Here is an 18,123-nt window from a genome sequence, read left to right as displayed (position 1 = left end):
GTGCTTATTTTTCAGCGGCCCGGGCGGAGCGCGGCTTAAATGCGACTCCTCATTCCGGCAGCCATCTTGGATCCCCCAACTCCTGCTATTTTAAAAAACAAATCAGAAGATCACCAAAACACTTCTAACGGTAGTAACCGTGAACCTGGAGCCATACCAGTCCGGGAGCACAATCCCAGTCTGACCCAGAGAAACTCCATCACGATCCCCGACTCCATAGATATAGGACGTGGGGACAAAACCACACAGAAGGATCGCGCAAAACAGGCCCAGGCAAAATGGAAATTGTTCCATGAACGCACATCACGATCTCAACTACATGAAATTCCATGTAACAATGGTACAAAACAGCACCTTCAACGGCTATCGCTAGACCTAACAGATTGAGGGGTTGATGGAGCTGCAAGAATCAAAGAGAGTGGCTGTACAAAATTCTTATGACAAATTTCAAAATGACGCCACAGAGAAATTATCATCTTTACCTCAAAGGAACTCTGAGCTTACAACAAGTACACCTACAACTCCTACATGGAAACCCCCTGCTTTTGACGAATTCTTTGAATCAAAGAGAAAGGCCCCTCCTGATGACCTTAATCAGTGCAAATGCACCTTTCCACATACACAGCCGCAACCATCAGTTCCGACCACTATGATAGACTTACAAAACATGCTAATCACAGTCACGACACAGGCAATGATCCCTTACCTCAAGCTCCAAGAAACACAAGCTGAAGCAATGCGGGATCAAAATATCACCTTAGCTGCTATCCTCTCGAAGTTAAAGATCCATGAGTTATTAATTACGAAAGTAGAAGACCGTCTACAAATGAAAGCTGTGGGATGTTTTAACCCACTCATCCAAGCCCTGCAAAAGAACTGTGCATTACTGGCAGCGGAAACATCATAATGGCCGCCGGAAAGCATGCTGCTCGCCAGAGATCATCCAAAAATGCGCAGTAAAAATCTGAAAAAATAGGCTGCCACCCACTTTTGCCATGTCAGTGAGCACAGGAGATCACTGCTTAAAACCACCATTGGGATACCCACACAGTAGCCTGAAACCACTTGGAAATGGCAATACTGATTGCCAAAAGCAACCCAGAGCTGTTTGGGAATTCATTTTCTAGATCGTCAAAATTGCTAAAATCATGGCTCACAAAACCACCAAAAGGATACAATTTCTTGTTGGGTGTTCTACATTACTCTACTGCAAGAATCCACATCAGTACAATGTCAGCAAGAATCATGTGTTATTAGGACAAAATCCCATGTTAAAGACATTTGATTTAAAGACAGCTGTCAAAAATGGGTGCAATACCGGTGCTCGCCACTGACAGGGGCTGGCGATTCCTAATCCTGACAGGAGAGCTGTCTTGCAGAAGCTAAATAAGCCAAAGCAGAGAAGTCTATCAAAATGCCATATAGAGTGCCACACATTGATTTAATGTGAAAGAGACTTGATTTAAAGACATGTTGCTTATTCTAAAGTGATAAATGTATTTTTTCCATAAGGAACTCTATTGCAATTGATCAGAACAGTAACCTGATGTAGCTAAGACTTGAAAAGGCTTGCTGTCCCTGGGAAGCCTTCACACCTACTCTTCTCAGCAACAGCACAGGAAATCGCATGGTCCTGTTAATCAAATGGTGAGTGGCACCCTAGACTGATGCTCTGCTGGCAGGAAAAACAAGACAATAGACTTTTTCAATTGAATAGAATATCCTGATTTTGGGTGTAACTGTCAACACTTCTCTGGGAAAAGCAAGACATGTGACCTCTGAGTCAAGCCAGATTCTAGGGGCGGAGACAAACCACTGGGTGAATTCAATTGAGAGCAAATATATGTTTTATAAAATTGCAATTTACAAAGTGTTCCAAGCTGACAGAAATGTACAACTTTGAGAGTCTTAAAATGAAAAATGCACTCACAGTTCAAGACTAAGTTGGACGCCGTGGGATGTTCTGAGGCCAAACCCCGGGATTTATTAATATTGTAGACACTGTGTTTATACTAGAAAACTGAAAAGTTACAGTAATATGCGCAGAGAGGGTGTGTAAGATTTGGCGCAAAACCAATATTGCAAAACCCACTAAAATCGCGAATAAGTTGTCATTTGTGAACCCAAGCTCTTAGAAAGAGCAGGGTTGAACAGAGACCTACCTTAATTAATTTGTGATGTACACATGTATTCTCAACAACTTGTGTATCTGGGAAACATGTTTGGTTATGAAAACTTGTTTTTCTAAGTAAAAGCAAAGGGGAGGGACTTCAGCCAAGCCATAAATATAGCATCACTCTGACTCATTCTGACTCACTACTCCTTTCTCCAGTCAGAGGACAGTAAATCCTCTAACCTATCAAATCCTTATTGGGTTGGGCGTAGAAAGTCAGCCTCCACACCCCCTTTGGAAACACACAAAAAGAACCAATGAGGCCCAGATAGGGACACTCATTTTTCCACTACTCATCGATTCCTACGCAGCACGCTGCCCGACCTTATCCAGACAAAGACTCCAGACTCCTGATAATCCTGAATCCAGACAGACTCCAGAACCAAAACTCTAGAACCTAAACTCTAGAACCTTGGAGAAGCAGAGACCTAATCCACAAGATGAACTCTTCTCAGCAGGCCTCAGAATCCAGCAACCTAACCAAACTATTCAACACCCGGGCGAGCTGTTTTGCTTCTGGCTTGAACTCTGTGCCAGAACCAGATCCAGACCCAGAAAGCAGAGCTGTATCCAGAACCCGTCAGACCCAGACCAGACAGCTGTGCAGTGCCGATAGCAGACCAGAGAGCGTGCTGTGAGCAGAACCTAGAGGACCTGAGACCGTCCAGTGGTGAGTGAAGTCCAAACCTGACCAGATCAGTGACGAGGCCCATTTCCCTTCCAGTCCAAAACTAGGAGTGAGTATCCAGCCTAGAACTGTACAGAACCAATCTCTTAGTTTAAAATAATCTTATTTAAACCATTTCAACCTGACCAGAACTGCATAAAATCGTGTGTCCATTCTGTGATTTCAAATCTGTAAAAGCGCCATCTGTCATTCTGAAAATCTACCTCCACAAAAACGTTTGTATCTTTTGAACCGCACGTCCTAGAAGCGAAAACTGTCATTTTAAATCTAAGATCCTCAGCTTTCCAACAAACCCAAAACGACATTCCAACTCCTTATAGTTTTTCCGTAATCGCGATATACACACGCGGAAAAAGTGCCACGAATTGAGAAAATTAGCTCCATTTCACCGGCTGTCAAAATTGTTGTCTTTTACTTGCAACTGCTGAATTTTGTTTTCAATCTGATAATCATTCATGAATCATTGCTATTGTTGACCTGAACCAATCCAAAGTAGTTATCACTTATCCTGAGTCTCCTTTAGTGAATTAAAAAACATTTTAGCATATTTTTCACATTCAGTGCAACCACATTCAAAGTATTTTTTGCCTGTTTGAAATCATATCTGTTTTCTCTAAGCTTGCTGGGGGGAACTGGGATTGAACTGCATTATTAATTGTATTCTTGAAACCTGTGTGTCCTCAATTCCATCTCTTCCTATTGCATAAGGGGGGAGTGAGTTGCCACAAGGGAAAAAGTTATCATATTATCTCTTGTTGAAACCATATCAAGTTTATTTCTGTGTTGCATTCTTTCCCATCTTGCATTTCCTTGAAACCATACAAAGTATTCTCTGCTACCTTATCCTTTCTATACAAACTCCTAAGTGATTAAAGAACTGTGTTATTGTAATATTACCCATTACTGATCACTATTATATTCATAAGTGTGCTATCAAATATTAATTTATTCATAAAAGTGTGATTTTAATTTGCGAAACAAACTTACTTCTTGGCTCAGTGTGGTCAGGGGGATTCAAAGAGAGGGGCGTTATATAAGGGTTGATCATCCAGATTCAAAGAATTTGACATAAAAATATATTAATAAGGGCTTCCATTGGGCATCCCAGACTAGGCATTGACTTAGTTGGATTGTTGGATTGAAGTCACTTACAAAGCCGAAACGAGCCATTGCTGGCAGCAAAGATTGGCTGATGTGGCTAGAAGCGATCGCACCGAAAAAGCCCAAATTACCGAAGCTCTCCTTCAACTAATGAAAGCTAATATGGGAAAACCACAATGTAATCCCCCCCATCTTCAAAACTCCTCGTCAGATCCAATAAATCCATTGACTAAAGAACTGGACGGTTCAGCTCCCAGTTGCATATCACGAAATCTACAAAAGAACCTCCGATGAGCTGCCCCGAACGAATCTTGGTTGACTTCACTTCACATAGCCCCTCACCACCTTCGCAGTCAAAGCCAAGCGAACCTATAGCCCCACTGGTCCTATCAAGAATTAATAAAAGAACATTTAAAATCTTTGACCGTGTTCATCCAGCTAAAGGCCACACTGTTCCTCCATTATATCTTAAAAAACAACGCAAACACCAACAATGAGGCTCAAGAGCTTTTCTGCGGAATCTAACTCTGCCTCCAACACTTCAGAAAACAGTTTTATCCATAACACCAAAGGAAAACAACAAACAAGAAAACAATAAACAGCATCCCACAGATGACTCTTTGCAAAATGGAGCTCCAGCCCAATTAATAAATGACATATCATCCAACGACGTCTCAGACGTCGATCAAGATGAAATCGATCTACTAATGAATTTGTATGTTCATCTGACTGATGACAAACGCCAGACTAAACAACCCGAGCCTAAAAGTCATAATTCATCACTAATCATCATCGACATCTAGGAGCGAACATACTGGGATATTCAAATGATGATACAATCAGATGATATAGACAATTCCAAATCTGAAATTTCCCTACATATGGATGGCAGTGATATCTCAGATGCCTCGCTAGACGATCCTGACTCACCCACAGCTCTTCAAATCTCTCCCCAACTCCCTCGATTCATCAATCCTCGACTAAGTGAGCAATCGAACCTTATCACGATCCAGTTTTGGCGCAGTTTGTTATGGGTAATTTGTAAGCTTACAGATCGAGCGGAAAGGCTGCCATCAATATATGGAAACTTGCTTGAATAACGCAAGTGCGAGACTTATAGTGGAGAATTGCACTTGCAGGTCAGCAATTGGGGTCAATTACCCATAACAAACTGCGCCAGTGGCAACTACCAAATCCTAAAAAGCCTCAGAGGAAGAACCTGAAGCTCGAAACACGTGATAGGCTGTTTTGAAACAAATTAAATATATGCAGCTTTTGCAGTGATTTCTTCATGATAAGTGCGCAGTGTGGAAGCAATCCTCCTCTTAAATTATCCTTTAACACCGTTGTCCTGCGATGATTGCAAGTGTCCTTTAATGTCCTCAGAATGCTTTGGTAGCTCCGTTATGTCCGTGAATGTTCTGTGTTTTCGTGTTGAATGGGTCCGTGAATGTTCAATTGTAGGTACAGAATGCGCGTAGAGTACGTTGGTGATGAGTGCTGTCTATCGTTTCCTTTTGTCTCTTGTTTTGCAGCTGCGGCTAAGTGGCATATGCAGGCAAATTGGGTATGATTTGAAGGGTTGTATGAGCTAATATCTCGTCATATTTCTGATATACCGGCAGCTGGCTGAACAACAAGTTACACCTTTCGCTCCTCATTCTGCGGGTAGACATTCACATCGGGGACATGAGGGCCATTCCAGTGACCCTCACTTCAGTCCCCCCTCTGGTTGAGCTGTCGACCGCTCCTCCAAACTTGTTCACCTTCAATTTCGGGAGCCAAATCTTCATCACTCCCCCTAGGTGTCCATAGAATCTTGCATGGTCATCTAAGCTCCATACAGCGTATAATATTGAGACGGTATGGTGACAGTTCAAGACGCTCAAAGATATTTGGTTAATCAATCCGCATGTATAAAATACATTTATTATAGTACATACACAATCTCTAAAACATCCACTAAAATAGCAAAGCATTAGTGATTGTATAATGTACTTCAACAGTCTGCAAGGGTGAAATAGATAATTTACAGACACAGGAAGTTGTCAGCGAGTTTGAAACAGTTAGTGGTATCCGGTTCAAGAAACTAAGAACTCAGTTATCGGTTGATGTTCTATACTCTAACTTGTCTGATTCCTATGTGCTAGTACAAAGGTTTATAGTCTCGACATGTTTCTGTTCTTTCCCTGGTAAGTAGCAAACATTCATCAGGAGATTTCACTGGGCATTCACGTATTATCACTGTGATTTAACTATCACCGAGCTTTGGTAAGTATTTTGTTCACTCTTGATCTGCCAAAATAAAAACAAATGAAATTGTGTAAGCTATAAGTGCTAGTGGTCTATTTCAGTTCATAAATTGAACATGGAACCTATATAACAGGTATATAACAGGTAAACCTGAACTGTTTCTGTGGGGTTGAACAATACTGTATGTTATTGTAGGGAAGACATTTTAGTAGTCTTGCTTCTGGCAATCTGCAAAAAAGCATAGATTTCATGCTTTTAATGTCGCCAATTCAACTATAGTGCTACCTGTCTCTACAGTACTCACATAGAGACCTACAAATATTTTTGAATTATTTAAGGAGCAAGGTAGCTAGAACCCACCTGATGGCAGTGTCTCGTGTATTCGCTCTGGGCCGTAACTATGGGAGATGGTTGGGTTAAATATCGGTCACGGTTCTTAAGTGAAAAACCAAGTGTGTTGTAAGAATAAGCACTGTTATAACACGATAAGGTGTTCTGATAACGTGATAAATTGTGAAGATGTTGGTACCAACCTTTTTGAATGCCCCTGTTAGCTGGGGGGGTTAGGAATGTACATGAACTGGTGAATAACACCCGTGTTACGTGGTCTAAGGGTCAGTGAAGTGTACACTATGAGAAGACGGGGGAAAGATAAAGTCTCTCTGTCAGTCTTTAAAGTACGCTGTGCGGCCACTGAATGTCACATGGATTATGGCTGCCGTAGCTAATGTATAAGGGTAGTACCTTCTATCCACGGATCTGTAGCTCCCTGTAGCTCACTGTGATAGCACGCTGTCCAATTCAGTCAAGCGATCTTGTAATCTGTCACCAGGTAATACCAGTAGTTATTTAGTGTGAAACTGGCATAGCTTTGGTGCAGCTAGAACTTGCGCAGACCTAGTATCGGGTGGACGCGTGTGGTTGCCTTGGATATATAACAGCTCGTAGTGAGGCACCGGCCGGAGTCCGTTGTTAGTGTTCCTCTATTAGGTATCGAGCAGAGGGCCATCTTACTCTTGCCTCCCGCCCCCTTTCCTCCATACTGCATGGGTGTCCCTCGCTAGGGACAATAGACGTAACCTTTTTCACCAGAAAAAACCTTCTTCCCCTTTAACTTTAGAGGCGTAGCCCTGGGAGCATGCGCTCCCCTTTTCTGCGTCTACGGGAATGGGCCGATTTCACTAGCGCTCCTGGGTTTGGGTTCGGCCATGTAATACCACCTGCTCTTCCCCGGATACTTTCTTCTGTCTTTTTGTCTTCCTTCATCAGCAGGTACTCGGTCCTCTGGCGCCACGCTCCTCTCCAGGACATGTCGACTTCAGGGGGCTTCAGCAGGTGTCCAGCCTGTGAGGGACTCTTCCTACATTGGATACCCACGCTCTTTGCCTCCGCTGCCTTGGCCCCGTCCACGGATGGGAGGGTTGTACCGCGTGCGACGCACTTACGTCACATGCTTGAAGAACAGACTAGCTAGGTGGAGGGGAACTCTTTGAGAAGTCGCCTCCAGTGGACTTGAAAGACTTTGGGTGAGGTCGCTCGGGTCCGACTTCTCCCTATGCGCTTATGTGGTGACTGGTGGTAATAGGTGAGGCTGCTCGGAACTGCTCCTGCGTGGAGAATGGAGCGCGAGTAGGCCAGCTTGTGCGCCTGATCCCCTTGCAGACCCCTTCTCCCAAACCGTGGCACCCGTGGGAAGCGCTGTCACTGGAAAGCTCACCTGTTGATTAGTTTTGGCGAGCACTCCGTCCTGCTGCTTCTGGCAGGGGCGATTGTATGATCTGGACCTAGTTCCTTCACTGGTCCCTTGCATGTGGTAGTCCAGTCCTGCTGCGACTAAGCCACTATACTTCAGGTAAGTGTTCCTGTTTGCCTTTGTCTTTCCTCGTCTGTTTTTGTTGTATTGTAAAGTTTGTATTGCTGTCTGTGCCGCTTTTGATGTTTGCTCTTTTGCTTTCTTCCCTTGCAGGTGATGTTTAAGGCCCGGCAGAAGCTACAGAGCTCGAGGCGGCAGCTGGAGGGAACGAGGAACGAAGCTGCAGCGGTACAGTAGCTGGTAAATTGTTAACTAGGGGGTGCACGGGGTTCAAATGCGGCGCGGCCCTAGGATGGATGTTCTAACCTTGTCTTTCTTCTTCTTCACAGGGTCCGAGTTCGTGGATGCGGAGCGCAGTGCTGCGGTGTCGGGATCAAGATCACCGGATGTCAGGAGATCAGTCTGCAGATGAAGCGATGAAGCACCGGTTTCCTGGAGGTGAGTATGCAGGAGAACGCCTGGTTTCAAAGGTAAGTAAACTGGTCCAAGCAGCGGTGAGTCTCACGTTGCACGCGAGTGCACAGTAACGCAAAGCACCGGTGTTAGGGTGAATTCTCATTATATGGCTAATTTCCCTCACCTAGTAAGTCCCCCAGCAGCTTTGCTGGATTTCTGGAGTTTATTTTTTCCACTTGGTAAGAGTGTGAGCCTTTTTTCCACTCTTATATGTGTTTTGCCATGTGTATTTCTACTGTTTGTTTGATCGTGCGCTCTGGACGACACCACTCCATGAACCCCACTTTTATGTGTGTTACACAGTACCTTCAGTGCAGTGACACAGGGTTGTCTTTGAGACTTCCCACTGTCTCCATTTTTCTGGGGCTGACTACTGTCCCCCAGAAAACAGGTAAAGTTGCCATTTACTTTACGTAGTCATTTAAAACTACAGACCCAGTACACCCCATTTTACATGGAGTGCTGGAAAGGGTTAACTCCTATTCCTTTTTGTCTGTGCCTCTCTGAGCTTTGTTTTGCTCTTTTAACATTTAGACTTGGCTGGTGGCAGTGGTATCTACCCTAACTTTTCTACTGCGGTTATACTATATAAACGTGGTACTGTTCCAGGCTATTATATTAGCCTCGAACATAAACCCGCTTGACCAAATACTCTTTCTTTTGGCTCCAGGCGGGTCTATTCACCATTTCTTTTTGTTAAAGTCCTTCTTGTGTTTTACTTTGCTCAGCAAACCAGGTTTGCCTCCTTTGTTCACCATCTTTTGGCGGGCTTCTCTCAAGAAGCCCTCCTTTTGGCGCCTGGGTGTCTAGATGAGCTGAATGTGAGGGAGGGGTGTAGTCACCCCCTGCACAGGGTATCCTTGGAAACCCAAGTCGCACTTTGTCGTGATTGGCTGAGGTGGTTGTCCGAGCCAGACAACCCCCCTGCTGTGTGATTGACAGCCAGGCTGTGTGAATGGGGGATTTTCGCATTAAAAGGCAGGACTCTTGGGCTGGAAGTCAGAGTCGCCACTGGAACCAAAGAGAAGCGGAGAAGAAGACGGCTGCTGCAACTACCGAGTCCCAGTGGAGCCCTGCTCCAGTCCTGAGCGATCTACCCTTCAACGACAAGAGAAGATCCAGTCCGGAGTCTTCTTCCCTTGAGCCTGGTGGGATCAACCAGCTCTTCTTCCACAGGCAGAGGATCCTCTTCTTGGTCAAAATCGCTGCACACAGCTGTAGTGGTCCGGATAGCCACCTGAAGAGCCTCTCCTGTTTTAAAGGAGCACACCTTTTATTCACTGTTGCTTTTGCTGCTGCTGGCTTCATCCCTGGGTAGTGCAGATCGCTCCAGATATCCTCCTCCTTGTCCCCACGACTGAAGTCACAGGAACTGTGAGTCTGCAGGAACTACCAGGCACAACTGCCGTAGCACCAGCTCTTCTTCACTTTGAATAAGGTACTGTGTCTGACCTCGAGGAACTGGGGTGAATCCCTTTTTCCTCACTAAAGGCTTGTCCTTATCTTCCTTCCCTCTTATAACTTTTGCTACCTCTTGTGACAATATCCAAGTACTCCTGGCAATCTCGAATCGTGAACTGTACTAACCGTGTGATCCTCGACAACAGGAACCCTGTTCCACTTGACACTGGCGCAGGCCTGTTGACTTTTATTCACTTGTAGGAAAGTGTTCTCTGATTCTATCTGCTTTGAAAAAAGTATTGCCTATGATTTTTATCCTCAACTCTCTTGTGTTGATTCATGTGCTAAGTGTGTTTTAACTCCAGTAACATTTCTTCCCGTGGGTAAAAAGTGATCACATCTGTCCCCCCGGTTACGTCTTTGTTTCCTAACACCGGTCTGTCAAAACCAATGGTACTTAACTTGAATTGTGCTGCACAAAGTGAATTGGTTGTGTGTAGTGTATTTTTCGTGTGATTTTAAATGAATAGAAGTGAAATGTTTTATGAACAGATGGTCTAGAAATAAATGTACTTTTACTTTTTAAACCAAAAACCTTGAGTCAGTGTTTGCTTGAGTCACAGTAACTGTAGTCCTTTGTGTAATCTCTACTACTGCTCATTTGCTCTTGAGATAAGTCTGGCTGCTCCGCTACTGCTACCACTTTAACAGTGTAGTACAGGCTTGTACCAAAGGTGAACTTGTATTACCACTTGTAGTCTTAATTGTGTGTAGTGGTCCCTAAGGGCACTTCACAGGATTCTGCCTAACAACCGGCCTTAAGGATGGAGCAGCTTATATAGCTGAGCTTCTGAAGCCACGCCCACCAGGTTCAGCCTGCCTGCCACATCCGATGAGTCGGCATATGAAGACCAGGCCTAGGGAGCCACACCTGATGAGTCAGCACATGAGGATGTGCTCTGGAATAAAAGCTTTCGGCTGCTGGAAGGTTCTTGTAAAATAAAAGCACTCCTGCACTGAAATAAAGTAAAAGCACTCCTGCACTGAAATAAAGTGTTTCTGCTCATATCTCTATATGAGCCTGGTGCCAAAGGTCCCAGGACTGAGTCCAGCATGGGCCCCTGTGTTTATGGGTTCCAAAGGGACATAAGTGAGTCAAGTGACCCATTGCCCCCAACACTAGATGGTGTGGTTTGTGTGTTCTGGGGCCTGTGGCCATGACACCGCCAGGGCGACGCCTTCCCAAGGAAGCGCCCGGGTGGGAGGAACTTCTCAGGTTCACACCAGCATGGGTACCGAGGCTAGTCCAGCTCCACGCAGAGGGGTCTGTAGATCCTTCCGGGGAGAGTGCAGAGGGACCGCAAGGTTCTTTTACCGGGTGTACCGGCAACATGGCAGGGTGGGTGCCTGCACGCAGCACTGTCAGCGATACTGCTGAGGGCGACACGCCTACCAGGCCTCGGCCTGAGGTGCACGGTGGGTCTCATACTCCATCGCCAAGAGTCCTGGAGGAGGCTGGGCCCAGTGAGCCAAGCACAGTGACTTCAGCACATGGCATCCAGCTCGACAAAATGGCCGCTGCGCAAAACAAGATGGCCGCTCATCCGATACTGCCCCGAGCAGGTGGGAGAACGAGTTACAAGGTGGGACTGGTGTCAACCAGGTACGTGGCCTACACTTTATCCATCAGCATCGCAGGGCAGGTTTACCTTGCAACCTGCTAGACAGAATACGCACCGGCCCCAGCAACCGCCCGCTACCCCGTCACCTGCCACCCAACCAGCCTGCGAGGACAGGTTCTTTGAAAAGTTCCTCACCCTCATGCGATCTCCTCAGATGGGGGCCATCCTTAAGGAGGTGATCAGGGACATGCTCCCTCTGGCTCCTCCGCCTGCGCCTATAGTCATTCCTTCTACAATTCCAGTGCTGCAGACCTTGGTGCAGCCCCCGCTGCCCACGCCAGCTCCTTCAATTCCGGCTCCCCTGCCTCCCACAGTTCAGGCGGCTCCGTACCAGCCTCCGGCTCCGGTCTCCACACCTCTGTCCTCTGCGCCCAGCACTCCACTTGCTCTGGACCAGCCAGACGCCCTGGTGGACACAGGATAGGAAGAAGACCCCGACACAGAATTGTCAGCCAAGGACTTCCACGAACGTCTTGGAGGTCTGGCAGAGTACTTGGGCCTTCCTTAACCCAAAGTGGAACAACCAGAGGCAGGGGTACTTGCTGAGATCCTCGCTCTATGCCCTGCAGCTAGAACGGGGATCCCGATGCAGAATGACGTTGTCGCATTAGCCAAGAAAGGGTGGCTCAAACCCCACTTGGCCCAGCCTGTCGCTCGGTGCCTAGACACCAAATATAGGCAAATGGAGGGGGATCCACTCTTGCTGTCGTCCCACCTTCAACCACACTCTTCAGTGATTGCTGCAGCGTCACTCTACTCAAAGCCTCAGTTGTCGTCGGCCACTTCGTCCTCGGCGCTGTTACTGTCATGTCTACGTGTACGATCGTTCCCCGATCGTACGAGTATAGCCCTTTAAAAACGCTGCAGCCAGGTGCCTGGAAGTTGGCATGGCAACGCTGGTGTCCCTTCCTTCCCTCTTCCTGGTACCGTCAACGTCGAGTAGCACGTAACGCCGTCACGTGACTCGTACTTAAGCACCTCCCACTTGTTGTCCGGTGCTTCTGATTTTGAAATTAGTGGCGTTACGGAGAACTGCTTGTTTGTTCTTGTTCTCTCTTGTTTCCTTGCCCTTGCTTTTTCCTTGTCCCTGGACCCTCCGTACCTATTCCCCTCCTCCTTGGCCCCCCTCCTTGTCTTTGGAACTGCCTTGTGCCTCGACCCGGACCGAGTATTGGATTCTGTGTTTTGGATTGCCCTTTTGTTACGTTTCTGCCGGATTAATGTTGAAGCCCTTGGACCGCTAAAAGGACTGCCTTGTCTCAGCCTCGATTGCTGTGCCCTGCTTCTTGAACCTGACCGTTCCTGAATGGTTACTGCTGTGGATATGGAAAACCAAAAACTCTTGGGTTATCTTGGATCATAAGATCCTTTGGGAACTGTGATTTTTACGTTCTGTACTCGGACTAGAGACTGCCGCAGTGTACTTAGGCATCCTTGTGCCGTCAGGTTAGGGTGTGCCTTTCTTTCTCCCTTGGAATCCGGACCTGCCTCATCTTGCCTTGCTGCTTGGAACTTCCTAAGACCCTAAATCCATGGCTATGGTAAGCCCGCAAGGAGTTTCTTGTTGTGGTGTATCTAATTAAGGGGAGGGGGCTAGGATAGATTGATTAAGGTCAGCATAGCACTACGTTTCACACGCCCAGTCCAAAACTGTATGCACTGGGTATACTTCGTTTTCTAGAGAAAGAGTGGTTGCCCTGCATATACACGTTGTGATTAACCTTGCATTTCGTTTGTAGGTTCACTGTGTGTCCTGCCATACGCATCTCGTCCTGCCTTCTTGACACCTGCTTCTACAGCCTCGATCCTGTGGCAGCTGTCTCCTAGTGCGACATCTCTGTCTCATCTGGCATCCTTTCTTTCCCCTGATTTGCTGCTCTGGTTGCAGGACCAGAGGGGTGCATCAGGTGGAGAACTCGTTCACTACACTACATGGGCAACTCGGATCCTGACATAATCAGAAGCCATACAATGGATACTAATGAGACATTGGCCACTATCATGCAATTAGTGGCCGATCTGCGTAATGACATGACTGCGGCTCATACAGCTACGCAACGTCGCATAGATGAGTTGCAAGCAGGGTTTCAACCCCTTGGGACCGTTTCTCCCACTCCGGCTCGGGTATGGTGCCTCCCCAACAAGGTACTGGACCTGTCTACATGACTGCCCAGTTTCCCCTAGCACCACCGGAGCGCTTTAATGGCGACACCAAGGCTTTCCGAACCTTTTTGAATCAGTGTAGGCTGCATTTCCTATGCCGCCCTGACTCCTTTCCGGACTCCACTACTAAGGCAGCATTTCTGTTGTCTCACTTGGGAGGAAAAGCAGCTGCCTGGGCTAACCCGTTACTGGAGGAAGGGAGTCATCTTCTCTATAACAGTCGAGTATTTGACACACGTTACGCTACACAAGCTACTGACCTAGAACTACTTGGTCTTCAGCAGGGAAACACGTCCCTCTTATCCTATTTGGCCAAGTTCAATCAGCTTGTGGCGGAAACAGGGTGGCCCCAAGAGAAGAAGGCCTCTTTGTTTTATAAAGGCTTATCAGACTCCCTGAAGGATACTTTGGCTACAGTACCCGTAATACCCACGGCTTTCAATGAACTACTGGATCTGGTTCTCCAGATCGACTACCGGCAGGCAGCCAGGAAAGGAGGAAAGAGAGCGACGCCTCCGCTTGCCCTTGCAAACCCTGTACCTGCTCCTGGATCCACAGAACCAATGCAGATAGGTGCTGTTAGGGCCCCTTCATCCGCCGAAGTCAGGGAACATCGGAGAAAGAATGGTTTATGTTACTATTGCGGATCATCTGACCATCTGCTCTGAGAGTGTCCTAAAAAACCCACCAAGAAACAGGGAAACGCCAAAGCCTGAAGGGATCCAGATGCCGGGTTGTTCTTCTGTTGATCCCATGATTTATAGCCCTTACTGTTTGTCTGTTTCTCTTGTGGCTGTTGAACTAGAGAAACTTGATGTGGTTGTGGTTTTGGATTCAGGAGCTACGGTAAACTATGTGGATGTTTCTTATGCCTGGGAACTGGGGTTACCAGTGGTTCCAAAATCATGTCCTGAAGTGGTGAACGCTGTCGACGGTTCTTCACTAATCTCTGGCCTAGTAACAGAACGTACGACCGGCTTGGTCATGACGACGGAGTGTGGCCATCAAGAGAGCATATCGTTCGATCTGATAGCTGCACCACAGTTCAAGGTCATTCTTGGTTTACCTTGGTTGAGATTGCACAATCCGACTGTTGATTGGCATTCTGGAGAGATTAGTTTCTTCTCGGACTATTGCGAAAATAATTGTTTAACAACCCTCTTAAAGACTGTCAGTCCGAGTCAGGCACTCTTGGAGAGTTCTCCTACCGTCGGGGGGGGTTACCAACACTGTGCTTCCTCCTATGTATAAGGAATATCAGGACGTCTTGGATGCCCGCGGGGCGGACGTGCTTCCACCGCACAGGCCTTATGACTGCCCGATTGAGCTTGTCCCAGGAGCCAAAATTCCATCTGGGCGTATATGTTCCTTGACCCCCAAAGGAGGATTTGATCTTGAAGGAGTACATTGAGAAGTCCTTGAAGTCTGGCTTCATACGTCCGTCACGTTCACCTGCTGCCTCCCCCATGTTCTTCGTCCCCAAAAGAGAAGGGGATCTTTGCCCATGCATCGACTACCGGGAATTAAACGCAGTCACTATCCGGAATCAATACCCCATCCCCTTGATTTCGGTCCTTTTAGACCAATTGGGTTCAGCAAAAGTCTTTACAAAACTGGATTTGAGGGGAGCATATAACTTGGTACGTATACATCAGGGTGACGAGTGGAAGACCGCCTTTAAAACCAAGTATGGTCTTTTTGAGTACTGCGTCATGCCTTTTGGCCTATGTAACGCTCCGGCAACCTTCCAATACTTTATCAATGAGTTTTTTCATGACATGTTGGACCAGTATCTAGTTTATTTGGACGACATATTGATCTACTTGCCATCCACCTCTGCTCATGTCATTCATGTTTCTAGTGTTCTCCAAAGATTAAGAGAAAAGAACCTGTACGCCAAGCTGAACAAATGTATGTTCCATGTATCCGAAGTGGAATTCCTGGGCTATAATATCACTAGCCAAGGGATACAGATGAGCCGGTCCAAAGTAGCTGCCATATTGGATTGGCCCTGCCCTAATACACGAAAAGCCCTGCAATCTTTTCTAGGCTTTGCCAATTTTTACCGGCGTTTTGTCCATGGTTTCTCTGCTATTGTATCCCCGCTTACCGAACTGACCAGCGTCAAGCGTGAGTTTAAGTGGAATCAGGAGGCACAACAGGCCTTTGAGACCTTGAAATCCACTTTCACCTCTGCACCAGTGCTCCAGCATCCAAATCCATCCTTGCCGTTCATTGTGGAAGCTGATGCCTCTGACATCGCACTGGGAGCAATCTTGTCACAGCATTGCCCCGAGACCGCTGGTTTGCACCCAGTTGCCTATCATTCCAGAAAACTTACACCTTATGAGAGAAACTACAATATCACAGAAAGGGATCTTTTGCCCGTTAGGGATGCCTTTATGGTATGGAGACACATCTCCGAGGCTCCCCTGAACCTGTCCAAGTGTTCACGGATCATAGGAACTTCTTAGCCCTTCAATCAGTGAAATGTACCACGGCACGCCATGACAGATGGCATGAGTTCTTTGCCATGTTTAACTTTACCATCACCTACCGTCCTGGGTCTTTGAATTCCAAGGCCGATGCCCTCTCTCATCTCCATGGAGTTCCTGAACCTTCCAATCTGCAGGGAGCGCTGCTGTTACCTAATCAAGTCTGTGGGCGTACGTTACGTCCCTCTCTAAAGGTTTTGATTCAGAAATGGGTCTCTACCAATCCTCCAGAAGTGTCTACACACGGATTGGAGATCATCCGTTCTTTGCCTTACAAACAGGGAAAGATCTATCTACCTGACTCAGACACACGGCGTACAGCCTTGCAATGGTGCCATGACTCTTCTGGAGCTGAACATCCGGGTATGCAAAAAACCTTAGACCTTATGAGAAGATGGTGCTGGTGGCCCTCTATGGCTCGTGATACTAAGGATTAGGTAGCCACCTGTGCTGTGTGAGCTCAGTGCAAGCATCAACGCGGTAAACCCGTAGGTTTGTTGCAACCCACGCCTTTACCCGACTCCCCTTGGCAGATGATATCCATGGATTTTGTTGTGGAACTTCCGTTGGTCGATGGGTACGACACCATCTGGGTCATTACTGACTATTTCTCTAAAATGGCACTCTTCGTACCTTGTCGTGGTGTACCCACCGCTCCAACACTGGCCAAACTGTTCTTGAAGAATGTGTTCAGGTTATTTGGTCTTCCTTCCATAATAATCACGGACCCAATTCACCTCCCGCTTCTGGAAAGCCTTGACCACGACCTTAGGCATAGATGGTAGATATTCCAGCGCTTACCATCCCCAAACTGATGGTCAAACCGAGCGGTTAAACGCCACCATGGAACAGTATCTACGTTGTCTTACCTTCCAACGTCAGGATACAAGGGTTTCCGTCCTCTCCATGGCAGAATTCGCCTATAACAATTCCTTACATGCTACGACTCGCTTGTCACCGTTCTTTGCTCTATACGGACAACATCCTTGCTCCTTGCCTAGTATCACTGATGTGCTACCACACAATCCTGCGGCCTTTGGCTGCCTGCGAAAACTATCAGACAACCAGACATTTGTTAAAAAACAGCTACTTCAGGCCCAGAGTCGAACCAAGATGTATGCCGATGCACGTCGCACCCCGGCCCTTGAATATCATCCGGGCATGAAGGTGTGGTTATCTGCTAAAAATCTGTGCATTCCAGGATAAAAAACCCTGTTGCCTCGGTTTGTGGGCCCCTACAGGGTATTACAAGTCATCAATCCAGCCGCTATCCGCTTGGACCTTCCTTCTAAATGGAAGATACACCCGGTGTTTCATGTGTCCCTGGTAAAACCATGTCACCCAGCGGCCAGACTGCCTTCGCACCCTCCGCCTCTCAGGGTGCAGGGATCCGATGAATACGAGGTGGCCGCAATCTTAGACACCAAGGTTCGACGGGGCAGACGCCTCTATATTGGTCGATTGGAAAGGTTATGGGCCGGAGGATCGTACCTGGGAACCTGCAGGAAACATCCATGCCCCTGCTCTTCTGTCACGTTTCTGGTCCACCCGCCGGGGAAGGTTCCTTTAGGGTAGGAAACTGTCATGACTACGCGTACGATCGTTCCCCAATCGTACATGTATAGCCCTCTAAAAAGGCTGCAGCCAGGTGCCTTGAAGTTGGCATGGCAACGCTGGCGTCCCGTCCTTACCTCTTCCTGGTACCGTCAACGCTGCGTAGCACGTAACGTTGTCACCCGACTCGTACTTAAGCACCTCCCACTTGTCCGGTGATTCTGATTTTGAAATTAGTGGCGTTACGGAGAACTGCTCGTTTGTTTTTGTTCTCTCTTGTTTCCTTGCCCTTGCTTTTTCCTTGTCCCTGGACCCTCCGTACCTGTTCCCCTCCTCCTTGGCCC

The sequence above is a fragment of the Ambystoma mexicanum genome, chromosome 6q, assembly GCF_040938575.1.
Source record: "Ambystoma mexicanum isolate Mex_15411 chromosome 6q, UKY_AmexF1_1, whole genome shotgun sequence".
NCBI lineage: Eukaryota > Metazoa > Chordata > Amphibia > Caudata > Ambystomatidae > Ambystoma > Ambystoma mexicanum.
This window is presented reverse-complemented; position numbering follows the sequence as displayed.